The sequence below is a fragment of the Lactuca serriola genome, chromosome 9 (assembly GCF_051521515.1).
Source record: "Lactuca serriola cultivar US96UC23 chromosome 9, Lser_US96UC23_V15, whole genome shotgun sequence".
NCBI classification, from domain to species: domain Eukaryota; kingdom Viridiplantae; phylum Streptophyta; class Magnoliopsida; order Asterales; family Asteraceae; genus Lactuca; species Lactuca serriola.
Genome location: NC_136416.1, coordinates 54,207,122 through 54,225,296, shown reverse-complemented (window position 1 = coordinate 54,225,296; position 18,175 = coordinate 54,207,122).

Genomic DNA, 18,175 nt, shown 5'->3' with positions numbered 1-18,175 from the left:
ACAAGTTTTTGATCGTTATGTCATGGGAAACCAAGCAAGCACTTCAATGTCTCCCTTGACGTTGAAGGAAGTGATTTTTGCCCATAATCAATTGGTTTATGTCTAAATACGACATCACAGATAATTCCAAAATACTTGTTTTATTTCTTTATCTTTTACACCCTTTGCACGAAAATTTTTGATTTTCCAAAAATCTAAGTTTTACACAGATTATCAAGGCACAAACACTCAAGCATCATCAGGTGAAATGATTGGGATGAAAAGGTTGCTGAATCAGCAGAAATTCAAACGATTTGGCGATTTGAAAAAGGTGACTTTATGAAAAGACGTGAAAAGGGGGAAACGTTTTTCTCTCTCCAGTGTCATCTTCGGCATGCCAACTGTTCCCACATCAAATCAGGCGAGATTTTAGAAAATGGTGTTATGGATGAGCTTGCCAGACGCACAAATCAGCTCAAAATGCAATCACTCAAGATGTGAACTGCTCTTATTGAGATTGATGACCTCAAGTCAGAGAGGGAGGTTATAAGGAGTTCTACTGCAGACATTCACTCCATCCTTCTTCATCTAATTGAAGGTCATGATCCACTTGTCACTATCACTATCCAAAGGCATTTGGCAGACAAGCTCCGACCTGCACTAGAAGTCCTCAGCCGTATCGAGAGTGTTCCGATGACTGGTGTCCAACCGCAACAAGGGGGAGAGAAAGAGTTCAAGCAAGAGAAACAAGAGACGAACCAACCTCCACCATCTAGCTCCAAGCTAACTGCTGAACCGAAGGGTAATGAAGCTTCGGTCAGTAACAAGGAAAAGAAAAAGAAGAAAATCGGTGAAGATGATACCGACAACGAAGATGATGTCTACATTGAAGTTCCAAGGAAGCCTGTCCCAAAAGTTAATTCTTCAGAAAAACAAACTGAAGAAATTTCTATGAAGGAGCGAGCTGAGCTAGAACAGAAGCGAAAGGATGCAGAGCTCCTTGAAAAGAAAAAGTCCATGTTCCTTGAATGGACTAAAGAATCGCTTCAGAGGTGTGCGATTGACGAGCCAACTATTCTATGGCTCGAACCAATAATGTCATTCAACCTTGACAACTATAGGGATGCGCAGTTCGATATGCCAATCACTAGAAATGCATTCGTCTTCCATTGTTTCAACTCCATTGCTGCCATTCCATCTCCAGACCCGAAGGTAGATAGGGATCTGTTAGAGTTTTACTTGGAGTTTGCTCAACCTCAATACCAAACATGGAGTTCAAAGAAGATAACCACCGTCAAGGTGATGAAGCCCTATTCAGTAGGGAAATTCATCAATGTCAAGTTCAGAGTGACTAGAGGAACCGAAGGCTTTGTTCACCATTTTTCCCTTGCTGATCTACTGAACCTCAACCCCCATGACTGGATACTCCTCAACAATATTCTTTTGTTAAATCCTCAGGAGTATCAGCCAATTATTGATCATGTCAAGCGTATGCTTGTTTGCTACATACATGAGGTAACGAAGATGGACCAGGAAATTGCATCTGCCATACACAAGTGACCAACGATCAAACCAATGGGCAGAGCTAGCAATGTTAATTCCATGATCAAGGGGAATATTGATTCCAAGTATCATACAGTAATGTTTCTCAGGGGCGAAGGTCAAAAGTGCATGTTCGCTCTTGTTGACAAACACCTTTTCTCGACATCCTGTCTCGAGCATATATTGGAAATCATACAAAGGTGCGACCAGAACACTGTTGCTGATAAAAAGTTGTTTGTCGACATGCTGAGGTGGTACATTCTATTCCGACAGACTCTTCTCGCCATTATTCCTAAATTGTTTAAAGTTATAAAAACGGTGAGACCTGCTCAGAAGAAATAATCTCTCGCCTCATTTGACGCAAAGGGGGAGATTGTTGAGTCTAGTGGATTGCATCATGGGGTCGGTCCATAGCCTAGTTTTGTTGCCGGTATTGGGCCTGTCCAGCCGTGCATTATTTTGCATTAGGGTTTAGTATATAAGCCGTATGCATGCAGACTTAGCCATCACCGCTTTCATTATTTTCATATTCATAGTTTTGTAAACTCTAGCTCACCTCTACAATGGAAGTTCTTCATCGAGCTCTGCTGAGGCATGACTCAGTTTTGAATCATAAGCTCATATTTGATTCTGTTCTGTGTTCGCTCTTAATTTATTCTTAAACTGTTAGAATTCTTTTATCATACTTGTGAAAGATCTAAACGATCTAAGAGTTTTGAACTCATCACTTACAGATTGAATACTTTCTAACTTTGAAACATATCCATATTCCATTTTGACTATCACTTCTGAACAAGAGTTGCCTCCTTACAGATTATGTCAATATGGTCCTTTCAGAATTAACACTATACTTCCAACTCTGCTTGAGCAACCAATCTTTGAGCCATTCCAACATGAAATTCATATATATTCTTGACTAAATACGATTAAGACCTCAATCTAAGCTTTTAGATTTGAGATGAAGTATAATTTCTTCTCCCTTAATTATAGCAAAACAACTTTTTCCAAATTGAGACCTTTTGTTTTCTATAATTAACTTTGCTAACTTGTAGCCTTTATCATAATTATCATGCTCCCACTAACATGATGATTATTAGCATAACACTTATGCTCCCACTAGCTTTGACATGTACTCAGAAATCAGTTGAACTTCTAGGAAAAACAATACTTTATTGACTTTCTTACCAAAGTTCAGATTTCTGATACTAGATTGCTTTGATAAGACTTTATCAAAATCATACACCTCTCTTAGATAGCTCATAGGTATGTCTAAGCAATTTCAGAACTATGAAAAGGGATTCCATAATCATAGTCTCAATTATTTAGACCTTTTGCCATTTCTCATAAGTTAATGTTAGTGTGCTGGTTAACCACACACGCTCCACTAACGACTTTGAGAACTGCAAATATTACAATTGCTATCTACTTAAAATCTACTTAGTGAAAGAGTTTCCTTACCATCATTTTCATGAATCGAAGAGAAACCTTATGACACTTAGATTTCATGGTGTAAGTCTTTCTATCCATGTGAATTTGTCAAAACCAAAATCACAAGACTAGGTTAGTGACAAATCCTAACTCATATGGATTGAACTTGTGCAATCTTAATAGCCTGCCACCTCGCAGCTCAAGGATTTTCCATTGCTTCCAAGTAGCTATGCAAACAATTGAGGACATGTAGAACTCAAATGTATAGCCAACTTAACTGGAATGGGCATAGAAATGTCAACACGATAGGTTATAAACCTCTAGTTGTGTGCTAGTGATGAAATACAGGTTTTATTCTTGATTACATCTTGAAACCCTTTCAGGATCTTTTAGACTCCCATTGTGTCCTTGACCTATAATACTTTCTTGCCAAATATTCAAGAGACAGTGTGGATTCTAATCAAGACAAACACTTAAATTGGCCTTAGTTGGTCTATGTTTTAACCAAAACATCACAAATTACCAATTTCAAATGTACAAGAGTAGAAAACTTTTACTCTTACATTAGACAAGTGTTTTAAACCTTCTTTAAGACGTGTCACTCAAGTTACAATCTTAGAGTATAACTCTATGAATTGTTTTTGGAACCAAGTATGAATCATCTTCTTGATTTAACCACTTCAACAATTCATAACTCCTCTTCTTAACTATCATAATGCACTTAGAGGATGAATTGTGATAAGGTCTCAAAATCATTAAGATGATCTTAAAACATGATACTAAAGTACTCTCCCATCTTTTCAGATTTGAGAAACTTTTATCCCTCTGCCTAATTTGATTCTTCTTATTCATTTTGTCATGCATTGAAACTTTTCCAATGTCTTAGAATTATACTTAAGCTTGTAAGTATAATCATATTTACTAAACCTTAGTAAATCATGACGAATAGTTACTTTGTATTTATCATTAATACTTTTAATGAAAGGAGAATTTATATTCTTTGTCCTACCCGTTCGGCTAACGACCCTCCACCAGTCAAGGAAACGGTGGGTGAGAGTGGACACCCATTAAACTACCATTTTATAGGCAGTAACCTTATACCCCCTTATAGTCCGGCTTCGTGAATGAGGCCTACTAACGGTAAGACTGACTTGCTCTTATACATACATACATACATACATATATATATATATATATATATATATATATATATATATATATATTATTAACTTATAATATTATAAAGTATAAGGGTTGAATTTTAACTTTTTAAAATTCTCAGGGATTAACTTGGAATTAAAGTATTCATGAGGGTAACTTTACAAATTCCAAAACTTGAGGGCAAGTTTTTAAACTATTCAAAACTATTTAATTCCATAACTTATGTGTTTAAAGTAGTTTTAATTAAAAACTCTTCAAGTTCCATAACTTGAGGACAAGTTATGGAAGACTTTAAACTAATTAAGAAAATGACTCTTCATAATTCATAACTTATGGAAGCTTTATGAGTTTAACTAAGGTTACACATATTTTATTTAATGAAGAGACTCTTGAACCTCCACAACTTGAGGACAAGTTATGGAGTCATAAAACCATTTAATGAGAACAAGACTCTTCATTTTTGTAACCTATGACAATTTTTATGAGTTTTAAGAAACTTAAATGTGACGTTTCATGTAACTTGAGGACAAGTTACACAAACACATTTTAGAATCAACTTTTAGATTAAAAAGAATTGAAAACAACTATTCAATTAACTTTTCTATTAATCTAAGCAACTCATATGAACAAAGATAATTCACATCAAACTTTTCCATGTAATTAGCAATATTCTTAAACTAATACAAAACATGAATCTATTGACAATTATCTTTGAAATTGGATTAGCATGAACATTACCACATCAAAAATAGGCTTATAAGTTCAAAAACAACTTAGGGTAATGTTCCTAGTCCATTTCTAGCCAAAACAGTCGAATATATGTTGTCTGGGGGTCCAAATCGTCGAGTGCACGAACCAACTCAGCGAGTTGCATGCTTTTTGTCTTGGACTCCGTGAGTCCGTCAGTGGAGTCGACGAGTCCGCTGAGCAGACAACATAAAAACTCGATTTTTCAGCCAATTTTGTAAGTATAACAAGAAAACAAGCCTAGGCTCTGATACTACTGTTGGGTTTTGAGTATTCTAACACTCCTATGGTGTACATGCAACCCTATAAACCTTGGATCTATGTTTTCTCTATTATACATGCAAATAAGAACTTTCCAAGGCTTTAATCCTAACTAGTGTATTATGAAGCTCTTATACTACAAAGTACTAGTTAGATGACATACCTTTTGATGTAGCTTGGTGTCTTCAAGCTTTAAGAGCTTAGCCCCAATAGTGTGGAAGCCTCAAGTGGAATCACAAATCACCAAAACACCTTGGAAGACTTTAGAGAATATGAATACTTTTGGTTCTCTCTAGTGAAATCGGCTAGCCCTCTTAGTGTACCCACACTAGTGCCAATTTCACCAACCAAGGACATCTTTATATAGTGTGGAGACTAGGGTTAAACCCATGACCTTTCATTTCATATGATCCATGGGTTAAACACTCCATGGACTATCCATGAAGCTTAGCCCAACCTAAATGAACTTGGCCCATCACACATATATATATATATATCTAAGAGTCCATATTTAATTAGTTCATTTTGATCATTGAATTAATTCTAAATTCATTCTTGATCAATACTAATTAAATAATATGATTCCATATTAATATATTAGAACTTATAATATATTAATATAATCATAAAATACTATTCTCAAAAGATTATCCATATAAATTGTGCCGGTGAAATGCAACCCAAATGGACCATGCCGGGTCGGGTCAAGTACATACCAAATATAGTTATGGACTTAGACATTATCAGTCCTAAGTCCTTCAAACCTTACTTATATAACTATATATGTATTGGAAATGATTCGACAACATATAAGTTTAAAGAGTTTTGAAAGTAAAGATTTGGAAACTAAAACAAAGTTTTATAACGTGTTTAACATATAAAAGTGTTTAAAATCATTTTAAAGTAGTTTTGTTTACAAAACAGTTTAAAGTATAGTAAATCCATTTGTGTGCTAGTTATTAATCACATGCGATTGATATAATAACTAGTATGTTTCAACTTGTATTCCCCCCCCCCCCCCCCATAAAATCACTTGAAAACATTTAAAAAGTTAATTAGGGGGGGGGGGGTATGAACTTAGTTGTTGTGAGTGATGCAAATATAGGATCGGTTTAGGAGGTTGAGTGTCAATTGTGGACTTGAGCACAAACGAATCCTATTAACCATATAATGACATATGTATGTATACAATTCAAGGTTGCAAAAGACGCTCGACGTTAGCTAGTCGGTGGACTGGGGTCAACTGATTAATCGGTTAGGCGGAGATTAATCGGAGGATTAATTGGGTACCATTAATTGATAATTTGTTGAATTTTAAGAAATCAAATATAACTAATATCATATCATAGTTCGTAAATACCACTAATATGTTAACAAAATAGGTTAATATGATTAATACAACACTAATCATGCCTCAAACAGTTTTCATTGAGATAAAACTTCTTCAAAATGTTAAAATTTCATCGTTTTATAATGTTTCACTCATTATGTATGCAAGGATTAATCGCTAGGTACCCTCTAATCGGTCGAGTAGCCCCTAGGGATTAATCGAAGATTAATTGGGACCTAGTCGGGATTTTTACAACAGTGATACAATTAGTGCTTGAAACAACTAATTATTGAATTCGGACCACCTTAGGGGCTAGTAAACACTTATATCGAAGTGTTGCAATCATATATGATTATATGTAAAGGGTGTACGGCTATACAAGGGAGTGTATGGTCAAAATACACCATAATGGTGTGTCTGCGGCCATGGTGTGTGTGCGGCCACACACTCCCTATGAAGTGTGTCAAAATGTATTTTAAGGCCTTAGAACTCATCTTGGAGGGTTTCTCACTTCATACTCTAGCCTTATATGGAGTTTATTGCCATTTTAGGACCTAAAAGGGGTGTGTATAGTTGCACATGGTGTGTGCAGCCGTACACTCCTAAAGATCATGAGAAATGGCGTTTTTCCAGAAGATCTTCAAGTGTTCTTGTCCTATAACAAGCTATGATAAGTTTTTATACGATCTAGAGGCTTAGAAGTATAGTTAAACTCCAAAAGTTTAGTATGTGTTCTTGAAGATTAAACAATAAAAACGTGTTTTCATGGGGCTAAGTGGGGCAGGAGGCTAGTTAAGTTCAAGAATCAACCATTCATAGGAAGGATTACTTACTTTTATGAAGATCAAGATGAAGACTTGGATGATACTTGAGAGAAAAGTGTGTTCCAGCTTTGAAGGAGTGGGAAAAGTGTTCAAAATGACTAAGCGTGGTATATATAGGTGGGAGTGTGTGGCTGGGAGGGGTGTGCGGCCACACACACCTGTGTGTGGCTGTACACTGAAGTGTGCGGCCGCACACTCCATGTTTTGGAGTGTTTGGCCCGATTTTGCTTGATATGCATCGTTTTATCCCATTTCTAGGTTCCTACCTTAATTGTACTAGGTTTAGAACACTCAAATAGACTCCAAACAGTGTTAAAAGTTATCAAAACGAGTCTAACTTTGATTAAATTGGTCTCTTGAACAAGATAGAAATTTCGGGTTGTCACACAATAGTTGGTGCGGATCAAGACCCCAAGTTGGGGAGATCTGGTGATTTCGGGCAAGAGGCCACAGCGAGGAGTAGCTTTATGTTCAGCAGCGAGAGCTAGGTGCTACCTCCATCAGGGTTGCGTAGGATTTGTTGCCTATGTTATGGATACCCGGGAGGTGGTTAAGGCGACGGTGGGCAATGTGCCCGTGGTGTGGGAGTTTGCGGATGTATTCCCTGAGGAGTTACCTGGGATACCTCCGGATAGGCAGGTAGAGTTCAGGACCGACCTAGTCCCTGGTGCGGCTCTGATAGCCAAGGCACCGTATCGACTGGCTCCTCCTAAGATGTAGGAGTTGTCTACACATCTGCCTGAGCTGTTAGACAAGGGATTCATTAGACCGAGCATTTCACCCTGGGGAGCCCCGATTCTATTTGTGAAGAAGAAGGACGGGTCACATCGGATGTGTATAGACTATCGGGAGCTGAATAAGGTAACGGTGAAGAACCATTACCCGCTCCCAAGGATTGATGACCTCTTTGACCAGCTACAGGGAGCATCTTGGTTCTCTAAGATTGATCTGCATTCAGGATATCATCAGATGAGGGTCAGAGAGGAGGATGTGCAGAAGACTGCATTTCGGATGCACTATGGCCACTATGAGTTCGTGGTGATGCCTTTCGGGCTCACCAATGCTCCTGCCATGTTCATGGATCTCATGAACCGCGTGTGCATACCGATGTTGGATCAGTCTATGATAATTTTCATCGAGGACATCTTGGTTTATTCCAAGACGTGAGAGCAACATGAGGAGCTCTTACGGGAGATTCTGGGTACATTGAGGAGGGAGAGCTTATATGTTAAGTTCTATAAGTGTGAGTTCTGGTTGCGCGAGGTGTAGCTTCTTGGAAACCTTGTCATTTCAGTTGACACGGCCAAGGTGGAGGCCGTAATAAGGTGGGAGGTTCCGAGGTCTCCATCTGACATTCATAGCTTTCTGGGACTGGCAGGCTACTATCGGAGGTTCATTCTGGACTTCTCCAAGATAGTCGTGCCCCTGACCCGATTGATGAGGAAGGTCGTGGTTTTTCGCTAGGGGCCTGAGCAGCAGGCTGCATTTGAGACGTTGACACAGAGATTGTGTGAGGCGCCAATCTTACCCCCGCCAGAGGTCATGGAGGACTTTGTGGTATACTACGATGCGTCCATCTCAGGTTTGGGTGCGGTATTGATGCAGAGAGAGCATGTTATAGCTTACGCCTCGAGGCAGTTGAAGCCTCACGAGGCGAATTACCCGACGCATGATTTGGAGTTGGGAGCTGTTGTTTTCGCCCTCAATATTTGGCGGCATTACCTCTAGGGAGTTCGTTGTACCATTTACACAGACCACAAGAGCCTGAGGTATCTCATAGACCAGCCAAATCTGAATATGAGGCAGCGTCGGTGGCTTGACGTGGTAAAGGATTATGATTGCGAGATCCTTTACCACCCGGGAAAGGCCAATGTCGTGGTCGATTGTAACGCCCGTGTTTCCAGGCTAGGCATTTTCGTTGATGTAATAGTCTAGGTTAAGCCTTGTAACTCTTTTTGAAGTATTAATAATGAAATATTTGAGTATTATGTGAATGATGTGAATTATGTGTTTATTTACTTAATTATTATAATTTAATGAATTAAGAATAAAATAAGCGTCAAAATTAAAGTATGAGATAATCCCGATATCTTTGCATAAAGATGTAGTGGTCGAAACGAGGTTTCCAAATATATATAGAACGCCCAAATCTGACTTCGTATGAGGAAGTTATGAATTTCTGAAGTTTCGACTTAGCGGTATGCAGCCCGAAATACTCGATTTGAGATCGAGCGGTTTATAGCCGAAACAATCTAAACGAGAATCGAAGATCTCGTTGTTAGTAGCGAAACGATGAAAAGTTAGGCGAGAACGGACGTCGGACAAAGAAGTTATGAATTTATAACGAAGTTTTCCTGTCCGGCCATACTAAAAAATAAATAATAAAAATAAAGTCAAAATTAGCCGACAGAGTCTAAACGAAAGTTGTAGAGCGTAGTTTCACCTACACGTGGATATAAAGAACGTCGAAAACGGACTTTGTATGACGAAGATATTAATTTTCAAAATTTATTAAATAATTAATATTTAAATTTATTTATTATGTCCGATATTATTCGAAGAGGAGTCACCGGACTTATCCGAAGTACGCCCAGCGTACAGCGAAGCATGATACACCTCGCACTCGATTTCTTCGGATGACGCATGCAGTGACGATTTCGGAGGCTTACGCCCCGTGTAAGGCTGTACGCCCAACGTACTACGAGGCCTCAGCCTCCTATAATTAAGATGCGAGGGTTCCGGGCATTCTTGCTCATTTCTTCTCTTTTTCGTGCCGAAGCTCTGCGTGTAAACCCCCGAAGCCATCCCGACACCCCGGATCTCATATCCAAGTTAAGAAGGAAGTTTTACGCTCCCGAGATCCCGAGAAGTACGATTCCCGAGCCGAAGCTCTGCCCGCGAGGAGTTCGATTTTTGTGGAGATCTTCCAGATCTGCCGAAGAATACTACTTCTACAAGCTGTAGTGTTGTCTGATCATCTTCTGATCAAGTGAGTGTGTAGTTACTTTCTTCTAACGCATAATTATGAAGTATTTTATATAAAATACGTGTTATGTGTATACTTTGTTGTTATATGTTTGAATGTATATTCACTTTCTTCTATCTCATGGATCTGGTTTATTCTCTATGAAATACGTGTTATGTGGGTGTGCATCATCTGTTATGTGGAATATGTATTGAATGAGAATACTATACAGGTTTTAAACTATGTATATATATTTATCTACTAATATGTTGGGTAGAACATGGGTAGATAGTTGACGTGTGATAAACAGATGAGAGACCTCAATGTTGTTTTTGATTCAGTCAAATAGCGGAGTTTAGATGATGACCACAGACTTTTCTAGACAGTCCTGTGGAACGCTAGTAGGCTCGCCACCTATAGGTGTTAATGAACTTGGGTGTTCATTCACTGCACTCCATCCCCCTCATGGTTGCCTTATTTGACTTATATTGCTGAGGAACCCCCGAAGCATGTGCTGTCGCCCCGATGAAATATTCTTAGACTAGGTCCCTTATGTTAGTTGTCTTAGGGATGTAAAGTGAGAATAACGGGAATGGGTAATTGGGTTATTGTTGGTTGGTGGAATTAAATATAATTATTTATTGTGGGTTGAAAACCCTATATACTCACCAGGCTCCCAAACCTGACCCACTCAGTTTATTTGTATTACAGGAAGTGGCGTAAGGGCATAAGATGGATGAATCATCAAGTTGTTTTGTTTACAAGTTTGTATATGTATATATTTGTTGAATGACTTGTAATGTTATCGTTTATGCTTTATGGTCTGTATCGGAACATGACATCCCGAGTTTTGATTATATAATAATAATACATTTCTTAATGAAATGCTTTGGTAAATATTATTTTATCATACTTTGTTTTTGGGAACAAATTCCGCAACTCTTTCAAATCAAAAGGATTTACTCTGAAAATGTTTAAAAAGCAAAATTGAAACCGGTCTTTTCTGGCCGAGATTTTGGGGATGTCACAGTTGGTATCAGAGCATTAGTTTAAGCGAAACTAGGAATTTGTAGGATTTCTAAACTTAAACTTAAAATGCTAAGTGAAATTTTGAGATGTGTGTCTATTATGTTTTAGACACGAGCACTAGTTTATTTTAGTAAAATTGCCTAAAATGCTTTTACCTGCTAAATGTTATATGTTGCCATATGTGATATTATTTGTTCGGATCTATGGTCTGTTGCCGACCGGATCTGGAAACCTTATGTGTGTAGAATTCTAAGCATACGTCTATGATATTAGAACTAGCATGTAAATGTTTCGGAGTGATAAGGATGATTTGAATATCTATCGTAAATGAGGATCTAATTTCACCTTATTCGGTGTGTAGATCAAAAATGGTGAGAACAAGAAGTGGAGTTGGAAATGCTGATGAAAACAGGAATCAACCACCAGTGATTGAGCAAATACCTGTCGTAACAGCAACACCTGGGCCAATAACAATGGCTGGTGTACAATTGATGATTCAAACGATGTTGGATCGTCAAATGGAGGAGACTAGGCGGTTGCTTCAACATAATCGTGAAGAACTATCAATTCATGTGGAAGAGCCCGAATTAAATGAAGGGCACTCTGAAGGTGGAAACTTCAGTGGGTCTGTTGGTCAAGCCAACCCACCGATAGTTAGGAAAAACAACCATGATGGAAGGAATGATGAAATGGGATGCAAGTACAAGGACTTTCTAACTTGCAAACCATCGACCTTCAATGGAAAGGAGGATCCGATTCGAGTTATGGATTGGATCTCAGAAATTGAGTTAGCCTTCATGACTTGTGGCTGCAGAGGCAAGTTCCAGACTATCTATGCAGTGCGTCAGTTCTGAGGTGGAGCCGTTCGATGGTGGAACACTCTAGGAAAGACTTTAAGCCCTAATGAGCGACTGCAGTTGTCATGGGCAGAGTTCTTGGCGCAGTTCAAACGCAAGTTCTGCTCGGCTCAAAATCTGTTGATGAATACACTAATAACTTTACAGACAAGATGGAGTTTGCTTTGCGCATCGTGCCAGATGAGCTGACAAAGGTTGGCCAATACGCAAAAGGACTCCCATGGGAGTATGAGGTGCCGGAACGTCTGGCACATACTCTAGAGGCAGCTATCTGGGCTACCAAGTCTGTTGAGAACATGATTAAGGGGAGAACCACCGACAAGGTTGAGGTTGGTGAGAAGAGAAAGTGTAACATCCCGGAATATCAAGAGTAGAGTTGAATGGCTAAAAGTGTAAGTGTGAGAGGGTAAATCAGCGAGTCCACGAGTGGACTCAGCGAGTAGGGTCGCGACTCTAGTCGCGTGTTAAGTGACCAACTCGGCGAGTAGCATGGATGGACTCGACGAGTTGGTGCTGAGTGGAAAAAACCCTAATTTCGGAGGTTGAGCCCTATATAAAGAACATAACACTTCTTCCCCAGCCTCTTTACCTTCCCTTTGAGTTCCAGAAACCCTAATTTTGAGTGAGCCTTCCTTGGTGAGAGATTAGAGCCTTGGAGGAGGTAATCTTGGAAGAAATTGAAGAGCAAGAAGAGTGGAGCAAGGGGCTTTGCAGAGAATTGGTTCATTCATCAGTGGGAGCCTTCATCTGAGGTAATAATCTTCTGTTTGAACCTTTGTGCATCTAGATCTATCATTTGTGGGGGTTTTGGGGCATTAATGAGGTCCATCTCAAGTTTGGTGTAAGATCTGAGGTTGCTACCTCAGATCTAGGTTGTTAATGATCCAAAAAGCCATAAAGTCTATGCTCATGAGTTGTTGGTGAAGTTCTTTTGTCCCAAACCCTAGCCCTAGAGTGTAAAATGCCTAGATCTCTTTGGATCCACGTAAAGTTTGCCACTTTACGTGATGGGTGGCTTGTGGAAGAGTAGATCTATGGTTTAGAGCTTCTGCATGGCTTGGAAAGCCTCTGTATAGTTTCATATCTAGGGGTACTCGGCGAGTCACAAGGGTGTACTCGGCGAGTTGCTTGAAGATAGGCTGGAACTCGACGAGTTGGAAGAACAACTTGGCGAGTTGGATGAATATGAGCAGGAACTCAGCGAGTTGGAAGAACAACTCGGCGAGTTGGTTGCAGATAGCCTTGCACTCGACGAGTCTGTTCTTGGACTCGGCGAGTCTGGTCGTGAGGTCCTAACCTTTCTTCTGGTTGAGCTGTGAATCGGTGAGTCAAGGAATGACTCGGTGAGTCGAGTGTGAAAGGACTCACAGTTATTGGACTCGGCGAGTCTCAGGGTGACTCGGCGAGTTGAGTCGCGGATTGGGGAAGTTCTGTGCATGGGGACTCGGCGAGTCATCGGGTTGACTCGGCGAGTAGAGTCAGTCAGGGGTTGACTTTGACTTTGACCAAGGGCTGACCAGTTGATTTTTAGGGGCATTTTGGTAATTTTTGGATTTTGTTTTGAGTTCAGTGTTTTGGTGTTGGCCAGTGGTGGAGATCGTATCAGTGGTCGGAGCAGCTTGGGTTATCTGTTCAGTCGGTAGTTGCGAGGTGAGTTATCCTCACTATATCGACAGGGTCTACAACACCAAGGTCAGCCTTTATCGGATTGTGATCTGGGTATCGTTGTTATGTTGTTGCTTTGCTATGTTGCATCCTGGTAGGTAGGATGGTATATGTTAGAGACCTGGTTAAGGTCGGAATCCTGGTATATAGGATGATTTTATGCTAGTGATCAGTTAGGTCGGTATCCTGGTTAGGATGATGTTATGCTTTGTGATCTGTTAGATCGGTTTGATTGGATGCGAATTGTTATATGTTTGAATGTTTATGTGCACATGGTTGTTGGACTGAGGTTGGGTTGAGGCAGGACCTGCTTTGTGTTGTAGGCCAACATACCCAGGGCGGACCAGTTATCCCGAAGGCCCAGCGAGCGGTCCGGATAGGCTGTAGGCCCCAAGAGGGCGGACCAGACGTGCCGAGGCTCGGAGAGTGGACCAGGCCGACTGAAGGCCCAGTGCGGGCGGACCAGTCATACTGTAGACTCAGGGAGTGGACCAAGTGGATTGAAGGCCCGGTGTGGGCGGACCAATCACACTGTAGACTCGATGTATGTGGTTAGACTCGGAGGGTGGACCGGGTGGACTGAAGGCCGGTGCGGCATACCAGTCACCCAGTAGACCCGAAGTGCATGGCTGTTCTGTGTTCTGTTATGTTATGGCATGTTATGCGTGTATGGTATATGTGGTTGGTATTTTGGGGATATCTTACTAAGCTTTCGGGCTTACAGTTTTGGTTTAATGTTTTTCAGGTTCTTCAGGAGACCGTGGCAAGGCAAAGGCGTGATCGTACCGCTCCTCATGATTATGTTTTGTGATGTGCTTCTGGGAAGACTCTGAAATAATTGTATTGAAAACCTTTTTGTAATAATTTTATGAAATCGGGTTGTTTTTGAAAAGTTTAAATTGGTTGGAATTTTATGGTCGTTACAGAAAGTTTGAGGGAACATCTGGTTCCGGTAAGAAAAGCAAATTTTCGAAATCTGATTCAAAAAAGTTTGGTGGAGGAAAAGGAGGGGAAGCGAAGTGGTGTGATAAGTGTAAGAAAAAGCACTTTGGAAAATGTAGTGAGGATGTAACCTGCTACAAGTGCGGAAAAATTGGGCATTTTGCCAATGAGTGTCCGAACAACAAAAGGATGTGTTTTGGTTGTAATGAAGAGGGGCACATTTTAAAAGATTGTCCGAAGAAGAAGGAGGCAGCTAAGCTTTCGGGCTTACAGTTGTGGTTTAATGTTTTTCGGGTTCTTCAGGAGACCGTGGCAAGGCAAAGGCGTGATCGTACCGCTCCTCATGATTATGTTTTGTGGTGTGATTCTGGGAAGACTCTGAAATAATTGTATTGAAAACCTTTTTGTAATAATTTTATGAAATCGGATTGTTTTTGAAAAGTTTAAATTGGTTGGAATTTTATGGTCGTTACAAGTTGGTATCAGAGCCTTGGTTTGAGTGAATTGGAGGAACATTCGTGTGAATCCAGTCTCAAATCGAGGGTTTTCAAAAGAGAATTTAAAATGGTTTTCAAAATGAGTAAAGGAGGACGTGGAGGTATGATCAGCCGGAGCCTATAAGTAACCCCAAAATACCATACATGATATTTGTTTCTGAGCTTTGATAGAACAGCATGCTAGTACTAGGCTAGGGATCTTCAGGATTTCATGATAATGTTGCCTGATTTATGATGCCTGTTAGCCTAGGGTTTCCTTTGTGGGAGATTTCCAGTGTTCCTCTAGGAGTGAGGGTTGAGTGCTTGTTATGTATGTTCTTCACTAGGGTGTTGTGGTATAATTGATACAAATATGGGTAGGTGTGGAAGGTAGTATAGTACTACTGAAAGCACAGGACCCATACACGTATCAAAGAAACCATGACCTCTAGAGTTGGGTTGGGAGTTGGTTCCCGGGTTTGTGGGAAGTATCTGAGATCTTGTGGTGTTTTTTAGTATGGTGGTTACGAGGCATGCTGGGAGCGGATCCGGGTCAGGATCGAGAGCAGGAGAAGGAGGTCAGGGCGGGTCAGTACCGCCCGAGGTTATTGGTCAGATGAGCACGTGCGAGTTGGATGCGAGGATTCGTGAGATCCTGCATGATGAGGTATGCTACGTTGTTCCGGGCTGAGTTGTCGGAACTGTTTGGGTCGATCAAGACCGCCATGGTTGAGTATTTTGATGAGCGATATGCAGCTCTCGCAGAGACGGCTGCCGCGGCGGCTATAGCAGCAGCAGGGGGAGGAGTTGGTCGGGGTTTTCAGTATCGAGACTTCGATAATACGAAGCCTCCTACCTTCGACGGGGTTCAGGACCCGATTGTTGCTATGATATGGTTGTCGGACGTGGAGGGGTGTTTCTTCACGTGTTCATGCCCTGCTGATCAGAGGGTGAGGTGTGCTTTAAACCTGTTAAGGCTCGGAGCGATGGATTGGTGGAGATTGACCACGGGTTCGTATTCGGATGCGCAGAGGGTTGCGGTTTCATGGGATCAGTTACGGGAGATGTTTAGCACTCGTTATGTGCCACGGGTTGAGAGAGAGAGAGGTTGGCTCAGGAGTTCCTGGAGCTGAAGCAGGATTCGTAGTCGGTGAAGGAGATCACCAGGATGTTCACCGAGAGGGCAATGTTTTGCCCGTTGTTCGCTTCAGAGAAGGCTCAGATGTCCCGATATCTAAGTATGCTCAAGAGGGATATCAGGCAGTTTGTGTCTATGCAGAGGTGCGAGACCTTGTTGGAGTTGCAGGAGGCCGCCAGGCGGTGTGAGTTGGAGATTGAGTTGCAGTTAAGAGAGCAGAGGTAGGCTCCGGTGCAGTCGCAGCCGGCACCGAAATGGTCCAAGACCGTTGATTCTAGATTGGGAGATCAGAGCAGCCACACTTGTGGGAAGTGTGGGAAAGGTCACACTGGGGTTTGTAGGTCCGGTGGTGCATGCCGTAAGTGCGGAAAGGAGGGGCACTATGTGAGCCCGGGTCGGGATTTGAGGATTTGTTATCATTGTCATCAGGTTGGACACTTGAGGGTCAACTTTCCACAGCTTGTTGCAGGACCGGTGCAGGCTCCAACACCGGCCACTTTGAGGATTACGGGTGGAGGTCAGGGTGTAGCGAAGCCCCCAAGGGCTCAGGGTCGTGCTTTTCAGCTTACAGCAGAGGAGCTCAGGGCAATGCCGGATGCAGCTGCGGGTATGTTTCTTCCTTGATGTCTTGTTATTTTGTGATTATTTTGGAGTATTGTATATCTGTTAGTCTCGTTGTGTGTTTTCTGGTATTGTATTCATTGTTCCTTAAGGGTTATGGTATGGTTAAGGGTTTGGTGTTGGGAATTTCGTTGGCTATCATTCATGAGGGTTATTAGTGGGAATTTAGCTTCTGGTCCGAATGTCGGGTATCATCTGCAGTCTGAGTGGCTGCTGAAGGTCGGGTTTCTTTCGAGCCGAGATGATCGGTGTTGATATATGATTTTGTGAAGGTTGCTCGTTCTAGTGGGGACCAGATCGCATGTAAGGAATTGTGTTGTGTAGGGTTGATAATGGAGGTCGGTGATGGCGACCGGTGGTTGATAGTCAGTGCCCTAAGTGGGGGAGAATTGGAAAATTCTCCGGAAGATCGATGAGCATGAGAGGTTGTTTAGCTGCTTGGGATTCAGCAGTGGTTCTGTTAGCCAAGAGTGTAGGCTGATATGAGTAAGTGGCAGGCATGCGGGGCGGGATACAGACCAAGGGTGATTGATTGTGGAAGGCCTGGGATCGGGCCGGGATTGAGTATGTAGGGTGGAGATAGAGTTCGGAACCCCTAGAGGGCTAGAACAATGTGCATGGGAGAGTTTTCCTGGAGGGATAATTCGGGATGTTGGATGATGGTGATAGACTGAAGGCCGATGGGCGTAGCAGTCAGGCCGAAGGCTCGAAGAACGGTCCAGTCAGGCTGAAGGCCCTGGAGGGCGGTCCAGACCTGCTGAAGGTTCTGAGAGTGGACCAGATTGGCTGAAGGCCTGGTAAGGCGGTCCAGTCATGCTGAAGGCTCCGCATGTGTTGATAGATCGGTACGAGGAAATGGATTGAGTATGTCGCGACGTGTTAGCGTCAAAAGGTCTGGCCCCGGGTATTGATCATGGTGAGTGGAAGGTAGAGCATGGACTTGAGAGTCCTTGTGAGCGGATCCAGAGCATGTGTGGTGCATGGGATAGCGGTTACGCTATAAGAGAATGGTGTAGTATTGGGGTGAGCACCGTGGCACTTGTTGTAGTGACAAGGCGGCCAAGTGGTTTTCCTTGGTAAGAAAGGGAAAGGAATGTAGCTCCGAGAGGGAGTGTAAGTTCACGGAAGTGAAAGCAGTAGTGTAGAGTTATGATTGGGGTGTTCCAATCATGGTTGATGAGCAGTGTGTCTGTGGCTGTGGTATGGAATC